The following is a 9,672-nucleotide window of genomic DNA, read 5'->3' on the forward strand; positions in this document are numbered from 1 at the left end:
TACTCCCTGTATGGCTCCTCTTTATCTTCCAGAAGCCCTTTCCTTTCTGCTTACCTCCTTAGCTGTCCTCACCTGAGTCGTGGGATGCTCTGTGGGGGCCGAGGGGTAGAGTGGCCAACTTTGACAAATAAGAACACCTGGGAGAGACAGACACGGAGTTCATTTCGTGGAATGTCTGAGCTATTGGATATCCAACTGGAGGTGCTGAATAAAAATTAGATATCTGAGTCTGGCGATTAGAGAACATTTCTGGGTGGATTTGGAATCACTGGAATATAGATATTTGAAGATTAAAGCCATAAAACTGGATGAGAACAGCAAGGGAGTGAATATCGATAGGAGAACCAAAAGTTAGCTCTGGCCAACGATAGCATGTGAGATTCTAAATATGTGTAACTACGTTAATGCATTGTGTATTATAAACCTATATAAGTTTGTATATTCACATTGGCTGAAACCCTTACTTGGGGGTATTGTATTGGAAAAATGAGAAAATAGAGGATTAACTTTCTGTGGATTTGCTGCATATGCGGAGACATGTGGTAATGCTTACCTTCTTAGAGTGTTTTGTGCAGGGGGTGGGACACTGGAGTGAGCCCTTAGCGCCTGAACCCGTGTGATAATGAGCTGGATTAGAACAGGTTTCTACTGAATATCTGGTGCTTATTCATATTCTGTGGGAAAATGAAGGCTGGCTTCACTAACTGGGACTTTAAGTAATTTTTCTGTTTTTGAAGCACCAAAATCATCTTTCTTACATTATTCATTCAGTAGCTTTTTCTCCATCTGAAGGGAAATGCCTTGGCAAGTGTGAATGTGCTTCTATTTTCTTTCTTGTTAATTCTTTTCACATGATAAATTGCCGGGAACTGTACTGAAATCCCTTGAAATTGAAAAGTCAGCCTACATGGATGCTCAGGAGCAAAGGTTTTCAACATAATAAGTCCACAGACACTCAGCCGAGAGAATGTTCAGAAACATTTGCGGTGGATAGCTACCTTTTATGGGTACATATAGACTCGTTTGCATACTTTTCAATACTTCCTGCTCAAGTGGTCAATCTGAGTTATTTAAAAGGATTGCAAGACCTCCCAGGATTACTTGAAATATTTGATATTTTTTGAAGATAAGGTCATTCCTAAGTTAACCCTGCCTTTAAAATGCAGTGAGTGGAAATAAAGAAACATTTTGGGATTTCTTCTTCTTTCTGTCTGTACAAAGACAAACTGCCTCTACTTAACATCCTGGCCTTCATGCTTTCTGTGTGCTCCCTGACATAAGAGAGATCCTGAAGCTATTATTATTATTTCGAAATGAATATATGTTCGTAAAACACCTAAAAACACTCAACCTATTTTAGCACTTCAGAAATCTAACCAGAAACCTTCCAATTCATAAGATAGTCTCATCGGATAATTTAAAATATCAACATTATTTTTTTTTTAATTTTTTTTTCAACATTTATTTATTTTGGGGACAGAGAGAGACAGAGCATGAACGGGGGAGGGGCAGAGAGAGAGGGAGACACAGAATCGGAAACAGGCTCCAGGCTCCGAGCCATCAGCCCAGAGCCTGACACAGGGCTCGAACTCATGGACCGCGAGATCGTGACCTGGCTGAAGTCGGACGCTTAACCGACTGCGCCACCCAGGCGCCCCAAAATATCAACATTATTTAGACTTCTCAGTTACCAAGAATCCGAGTAGTACATTTGTATGTGGTTGTGCATATCACAACCAAAAGAAAACAACTGACACTAGTGAAAATATATTGGGGAAAAGAATATCCACATCCTCCAGTAATTGCCCCCCAAATAATTAATTATGGAGAGAAAAAATACTTTCACAATGAAGAGATCTGGCACATAGTATGTAAGTGAGGATGTGAAACTTCATATTATTAATAGTGGGCAAACTGGCATTGGTTCCCTCCTGATGAAACACTCTGGAAAGCATACAGCATCCCCCGGGAGAGCATCCTTGCTGGAAATATTTAAAATCTAAACATAAAGAACCATCAGACCAGTCTACACTGAGGGATGTCTACAACATAACACATGTGTCCTGTCTCTTTAAAAAAAAGTCTCTGATATAAAAGACCAAAAAAAAAGGGCAGGGAGTGTGGGAGATTATTTAAGATTAAAAGAAACTGAAGAAAACCCAAAAGGTAATTTGTGAACAGTTATTAGTTTCTAGATAGAAATATTTTCATATAAATCGTCTATTAATAATATTGTATCAATGTAAGATTTATTTTTTTTAATGTTTACTTATTTATTTTGAGAAAAAGAGAGAAAGAGCACGAGTGGGGGCAGGGGCAGAGAGAGAGGGAGAGGGAGAATCCCAGGCAGGCTCAGCAATGTTAGCACGGAGCTCGACTTGGGGCTCAACCTCATGAACTGTGAGATCGTGACCTGAGCTGAGATCAAGAGTCGGATGCTTAACTGACTGAGCTACCCAGGAACCCCTCAATGTTAGATTTCGTGATTATGATTTTGGTATTATGGTTACATGAGAAAATTTGTATGCCTAGGAGATAGTATTTAGAGGCGAAGTGGAATGATGTTTGCAACTTACTTTCCCAAACTTATAAGATACATAGAAACACCCATACAAGCAGAGAGGGATAAATGAAGAAAATGTGGCAAATGTTAACAATTGCTGAATATAACAAGATTAGTGAAGGATCCATGAAAATTCACCGAATAATTCTTTCAAATTTACTATAAATTTGAGGTAATCCCAAAAAGTTGATGAAATAAACTATATATATTTGAAAGGAAAGTAAGTCGAGTTGGAAAATATACTTCTCATCATAAATGATTTCAATTTAAGGGAAGAATTTTTCATAGATATCAGTAATTATAGCATTGACTTTCGTAATAGCTTATTTTTCACAAAGTGCTTTATACTTTACCAAATATCTTTTTATGTATTATTTAATGCTTAGAAACTCCAGTGATACCGTACTGAATAATCATTACTTGTTATTATTCACTTTTTACAGACAGGGAAACTTGAGTCTGAATTTAAATGCCTTGTCCGAGATTTTATAGGTTAAAAAAAAAAATGTGAGACTGATTTAAACCCAGATCATCCAAATCTAAGATCCCTCTGCGTTTTATCTGTTAGATTCATTGTATGTTTCTGTTTGTAAGTGCGTGTCGTTTCTCTACTAAAAACCTTTGAAAATTGCATGGTTGGCTCTTAGCTTTAGTGGATAGGCCATGGGGCTAATGAAATATATGATATAAACTCAATTTCTGTTTTGAGGGGAAATATCCAGTGTTTTCCATTACTATGCTTCAGATGATTGGGATTAGTATCACAGAGCCAGGCCACAGAGTATTTTTGCTTCAAGAAGATGTCATTACTTCAACTTGTAAATAGCCTTTTAGTATTGGCTTAAAACTTCTATTTTTATTCACACATTTATGCCCTGGTGACAGTTAGAACTTCAATTAAAGCTATCGAAATTGTGGGATGCCTGGGTGGCTCAGTTGTTTAAGCGTCCGACTCTTTTTTTTTTTTTTAACGTTTATTCATTTTTGAGAGACAGAGAGAAACAGAGCATGAGTGGGGAAGGGGCAGAGAGAGGGAGACACAGAATCTGAAACAGGCTCCAGGCCCTGAGCTGTCAGCCCAGAGCCCAATGTGGGACTCGAACTCACAAACTGCAAGATCCTGAGCTGAGCCAAAGTCGGGCACTCAACCGACTGAGCCACCCAGGCGCCCCAAGCGTCCAACTCTTAATTTCAAGCTCGGGTCATGATCTCATGGTTTGTGAGTTTGAGCCCTGCATTGGGCTCCATGCTGACAGTACAAAGCCTGCTTGGGATTCTCTCTCTCTCTCCCTCTCTCTCTGCCCCTCCCCTGCTCATGCTCTTTCTTTCTCAAAATAAATAAATAAACTTAAAAAAAAAGTTATCGAAATTGTTATAGTTCTTGACAGTTTCACGAGTTTGTTTTTGTTTTGTTTTTGCAGCATTTGAAAAACATGACTCCTTATTTAAGTTTTGAAAATTTGAAAGAAACTACTATTTCCTCTATATACTGTATAAGGAAAAGAGGTCCTAGGAGCAGAGCAACTTTCTTGTAATTGTTTTTATGAGGATTTGTCGTCTAGTTTTTTTAATAAGATGATAGACATATTTATCATGTGAAACAATTAGCTTAAATTTGTTTGTTTAGCAGTTTTATCTGACATTTTCCATTACTTCAGTAGATTCATGCTGATATAGCCAAACAAGTTGCTGTACAAATAAGTATTCAATGAAACTGAATAAAGTGAGCCTCGAGATGTGGTTTCACTTTGTGATTGTATCATTGTCTTTACTCCAACTTGTATGGTTTATGACTGATTCTTTATAATTTTTTTGTGTAATTTCCAGGCTTATGATGCAAGACTGGAAGTCATAAACCAATTCACACAGATGCTCTGGTGCTGTTGTGATAGGTGCCCAGTGGCTTCTGGGAGGTCAGTTCTCTCCTCCAGGGCCACTGCCTTGTCGACGAAAGAGCTATCAAGTGGGCTTGATTCGCTTACTGACATGCTCAATCCACTCCTCTCTTCACCTGTTCTTGAAGTGTTTATCGAATAGCTAAAACTAGAAAATAAAATTTTTTATATATATAATTTATTGTTCAGTCAGCTAACATGCTGAAAAAGAACGATGAGGGAGACCCGTTCTAACAAACATTAAAATACATTGCATTACTGCAATGATTAAAATGATAGGATATTGGTATAAAAAGGAAAAAGAAAATCAGTGCTAACTCTGGAACAGATAGCAGTTTAATTGTAACTCAGCAGAAAGGTAAAGAAGTTTGATCAATTTTAATAAATAATATTCAATAAATGCTAGTGATACAATGACTAGTCTTTGGAAAAATAAATAAATGTAAAGCCTCACATAACAACATATACCAAAACAAATTCATGATGAAGGGTTAAATATAAAAAAAATCAAACAATAAACAATTTAGAAAAATAAATAAATTCAGGTAAAGTCTGGCAAGCATGTAGAAGTTTATATGGGGAGAATTTCTTTGCTTGAAAAGCTGGTAGAAGGAGGAGCCTGGGTGGCTCAGTTGGTTAAGTGTCTGACTTCAGTTCCGGTCATGATCTCACTCATGGTTCATGAGTTTGAACCCTGCATCAGGCTTGCTGCTCTCAGCACAGAGCCTGCCTTGGATCCTCTGTCTCCCTCTCCCTGTTCCTACGCTGCTCTCTCTCTTCCTCTCTCTCTCTCTCTCAAAAAAGAAATAAACATTAAAGGAAAAAAAAAGAAAGAAAAGAAAAGCTGGTGGAAGAAAGTGAAAAAAATATGTTTTACTATGAAATATTAAGGACTTCAAGATACATAAAAAACAAGAGTATAGAGCAAATAAAGAATTGGCTTAGTGTTCCCAGCCAATAGGAGAAACAGAGAGTTAATGTTATTATTGTTAGGTTGGTATTAGTAAGCCTATAAATCTATTAAGAACAATTGATGTCAGGCCATAAAGCCTCAGTAAAGTAATTTTGATCTTAATCCTTAAAAGAAATTGGAGTGCAACACAGAGGACTTGGGAAATTTTTTAGCTACTTATCTGACATAGCCTCTTCAGAGCTGCTAATTCTGAAGGACTAGATGTTTGCAAACAAGCTTTTGCTCTTTCCTCTGTTCCAAATAACTCACTCTGGACACCCCGGCCGTTGACTAAATCCCTCTTAAAGGAACTGACTCCGTTAATAGCAAAATGTAGATTACCTATGCATATCGTAACGTAAGGGAAAACTGGAAAAAGAATACTTGCATTGGGCATTTGTGTAAAAGTCTCTTACACCAAGCCATATCAGGAACGACTGCTTTTCCTTTTTAATGCCCCAGTAACCAAAAAGTCACAGGACCATTCGACAGTTGAACTCCTTGCAGTAGCAATGGAATTCAATGGAATGATGAGCAAAGGATCATAAAATGTAATTCACAAGAGGAAAAGGGAAATAAATAAATAAACAACAAATACTCAACTGTACTATAATTAGCTAAATACTTTTTTTTTCTGAATGTGAGATTTTTCATCTGCTTAATCAGCAACAGTTTTGATAAAGTTAATGTCACTTTTTTTCTGGTCTTCCATGAAATGGGCCCTATTATGTATTACTTCTTTGTTGGGAGATTGTTTGGAAAATATCAAGAACTTTAAAAAATGTGTACCTTTTTTTTAATTCCCAAATGAGGTCAAAAGAAGCATATAACCTATCCTTGTACAAAAGGTTTTGCACAGAGATGTTTATCCCATCATTTTGGTCAATATTGGAAAATGATAGAATTCAATAGTGTATCTATTGTTTGGAATGTTATGCCATGATTCAAAGTGGTGAATTCAAAAAAAATGAGAAAAATGGTCAAAAGATTTGAATGACAGTGTACCCAGAAATGAATAATACATATATGAAAAGTGGCTCAAACTCTTTATAATTCAATAAATAAAATAAAAATATGGGCTACTATTTTTTAAACTATCCTATTTTCAGAGACCAATAAACTGAGTATAATATCTATTGTTACGGAGGCTGTAGGGGATACGGTACTCCAATATATTATATATTACGGTGTAAATTGGTACAGCATTTTTTGGAGAGCAACTCGTCAGTACCAATCAAATAGAAAATACATAAAATTGCTGACCAGCAAAATTTTCTTTTAAGTTAACTCTCATACAGAAAAACATGGAAGAGTTGACAAGGTTGCTGATTGCAGCCTTGAAACAGCCAAATACTGGAGATAATTTAAATGTCCGTTAGCACATCCATTATGATACAACTACTTGTGGGAATTTTGTTCAGTTATTGTTAAAATAAGCTGAGTTTTACCTGCTAACATGTAAGGCTACCCATGATATGCTGATGAAACAAAAAGTACATTGCAAGTTGATATACAGAGCATGATTCTGTATTTGTGCTTTCTGTTTTTCTTTCTATCTCTCTATCATCTATCTATCTATCTATCTATCTACTTATCATTAGTCATCGATCATCTATCCATCTCTATCTGGGAACATACACTAACAATCAGGGAGGATAAGAGGTGAGGGATTTCACATGACAAATCTATACCTATTTTTACACATATAATTTTACCAAAGATAACAAAAAGAAAAATAATCATATTCTAAAGAGAAATTAATAATATAATTGTTAAAGGTTATATCATTAAGCATAGAGAAGAATATACAATTGTGCAGTACATATAGAAAAATATACCATTCAACATTGTATTAAGACTGGAACTATTTAAAATTAACAACGCTATAAGCATAAAATGAATGCAAGGATATATACATGAGTACCAACTTGCTTATTTCTGGGACATGAATGTTCAAAATCATGGGTGGTTTTTCTTTCTGTACTTCCCAAATATTGTATAATGAGCCAGCATCCATATGCCATCCATCCATGGTGGTAAAAAAGAACTTAAAACGGTGTTTGTAAAGCATTTATTTAATTTGTAGGATGTCTTAGTCTGTTTTGACTGCTGCAACAAAACACCACAGATTGGAAACTTCCTGGTCTCAGTTGTGGAGGCTGGAAGACTGAGATCAGGGTGCTGGCATGGTCAGGTGAGAGCCCTCTTCATCATAGACTTCTCCTGTATCCTCTTATGAGGTGGGGGCAAGGGATCTCTCTGGAGCCTCTTTTGTAAGGCACTAATCCCAATCAAGAAGACTCTACCCTCATAATTTAAGCACCTCTCAAAGGCCTCATCTCCTAATACCATCATTTTGGGAGGTTAGAACTTCAACATATGATTGGGGGGGAGACACAAGCTTGCAGGTCTTAGCACCTGAAGTGCTGTGACAAGTACTGTAAGAATAGGAGGTAAGGCAGATGATTGACACGTTCATGAACAGAAGTCACAATTTATCAAAAGGTTTATACTGTGCAGTAGTTAGGAACATTGACTTTGGAGGCAGGTTATCTGTGGTTCTCATTCCAGCTCTGCACTAACTGGTTGTATACCTTAAGCAGTTTTATTCATTTTCTCAATGCCTCTGCTTTCTCATCTGTATAATGGAAACAACGATGGCACCCACCTCATAAAATTGCTATGAGGATTAAATCAACGTACACGTATGAATACTTTGTGGCTACCGTAACAAATGATCACAAACTGGGTGGCTCAAAACAGCACAAATGCATTCTCTCACAATTATGGAGGTTAGAAGTCTGAAAACAGTATCACTGGGCTGAAATCAAGGTATCAGTTGGGCAGTGCTCCCTCTGGGGGCCCTGGGGAGAATCAGTTTCCTTGCCTTTTCCAGCTTCTAGAACCACATTCCTGCATTCCTTGGCTCAGGAACCCTTTCTGTATCTTCAAAGTCAATATGTTAGCATCTTGCAACCGTCTTCACTGATGTGTCTCTCTGTGTTAGATTTCTCTGTGCCTGGCTCTCACAAAGACACTAACTACAGTCAGTGCCCACTGGATAAGCCAGGAGAATCTCCCTATCTCTGGGTCCTTAACCTATCATATCTGCCAAGTCCATTCACCAATAAGGTTACTTTCACAGGTTCCAGATATTGGGATGTGACTATCTCGAAGGGCCATTATGGCTCATAGTAAGTACCAGATAAATGTTAACGATTACTATTTCAAAGTAACCTGTGATACTGACATAAAGGGCCCAATAAAGTACTAGAGGAGTGCATGGAGGTTTAGAGGAGGCAGATATGACTCCCATCCCAGCTTATTACATGGTATAATACAGCAGAGAACATTAAGAACAGGTAGTATTGGGGTTTTCAAAGGTGGGGGGCTACATTGTTCAGCTATTTATCCTGCCCCTCCATTGGGTGCCCCACCACTCGCTTAGTGCTCAGAAGATCATGGGTGTGATGATCAGTGGACATGAGTTTGATTTCCTTCTCTTCTTACTGTAGGACTTAGAATAAGGTCTTTTGTTGTTGTTGTTCGGCTCTCGCCTGACCATGCTGGCAGTGAATAACGGGAAAAAGAGTCTTGTCATAGGTTAAGCTTGGCTGATGGCATTTCTTCCTTCACTTCCTCCTTCCTTTTATTTCTGAGTCCCAATATCTACTCCTTTAAGATGGAGATTGAAGTGTCTCTCTCATAGGATTCAAGATTAAATAAAATAACGGTGGGGGGAGTATTTTGTAAAGTATTTTAGTAGTTGTAAATACTAACCATAAGGCTTGTTTCTATGTTATGAAGTACACGGGGACTCCACTATTCCTAAGAAGAACACCAGTTATCCTTAAGAGCATAATGCGACTGAAGGTTCACTCTTCAGAAAGATCCAGACTGGTAAGAGTGGAGGTAGGAACGTGAACTGCTTGTGAAGAACGACTTTAAACTCTTCACTGAGACAATGGGCCTGACCAGATGGAAGGTTTGGGTGAATAGGTAAAATTTGATTTTAAATTGATCTACAGGCTAATTCGACAAAATTCTACATGAGAATAAAATCATTACTTTGATTCTTCCTTCGCTCTCTTTCCATATTTTCTTTCATGTCTTAAGACTACAGGATTTTGATCTAAAACTATTCCCCTTTCTCACCAAATTCTTCAGCTTTCCCTCTAGCCCTTTTCATCGACAACTCTGTCATCCAGGACCTAAATGATTCACTTCAACAACTTTGTTTGGAACCAAATGGCTTTCTTGTC

This window comes from Felis catus, chromosome A3 (genome assembly GCF_018350175.1).
Source record: "Felis catus isolate Fca126 chromosome A3, F.catus_Fca126_mat1.0, whole genome shotgun sequence".
NCBI classification, from domain to species: Eukaryota; Metazoa; Chordata; class Mammalia; order Carnivora; family Felidae; genus Felis; species Felis catus.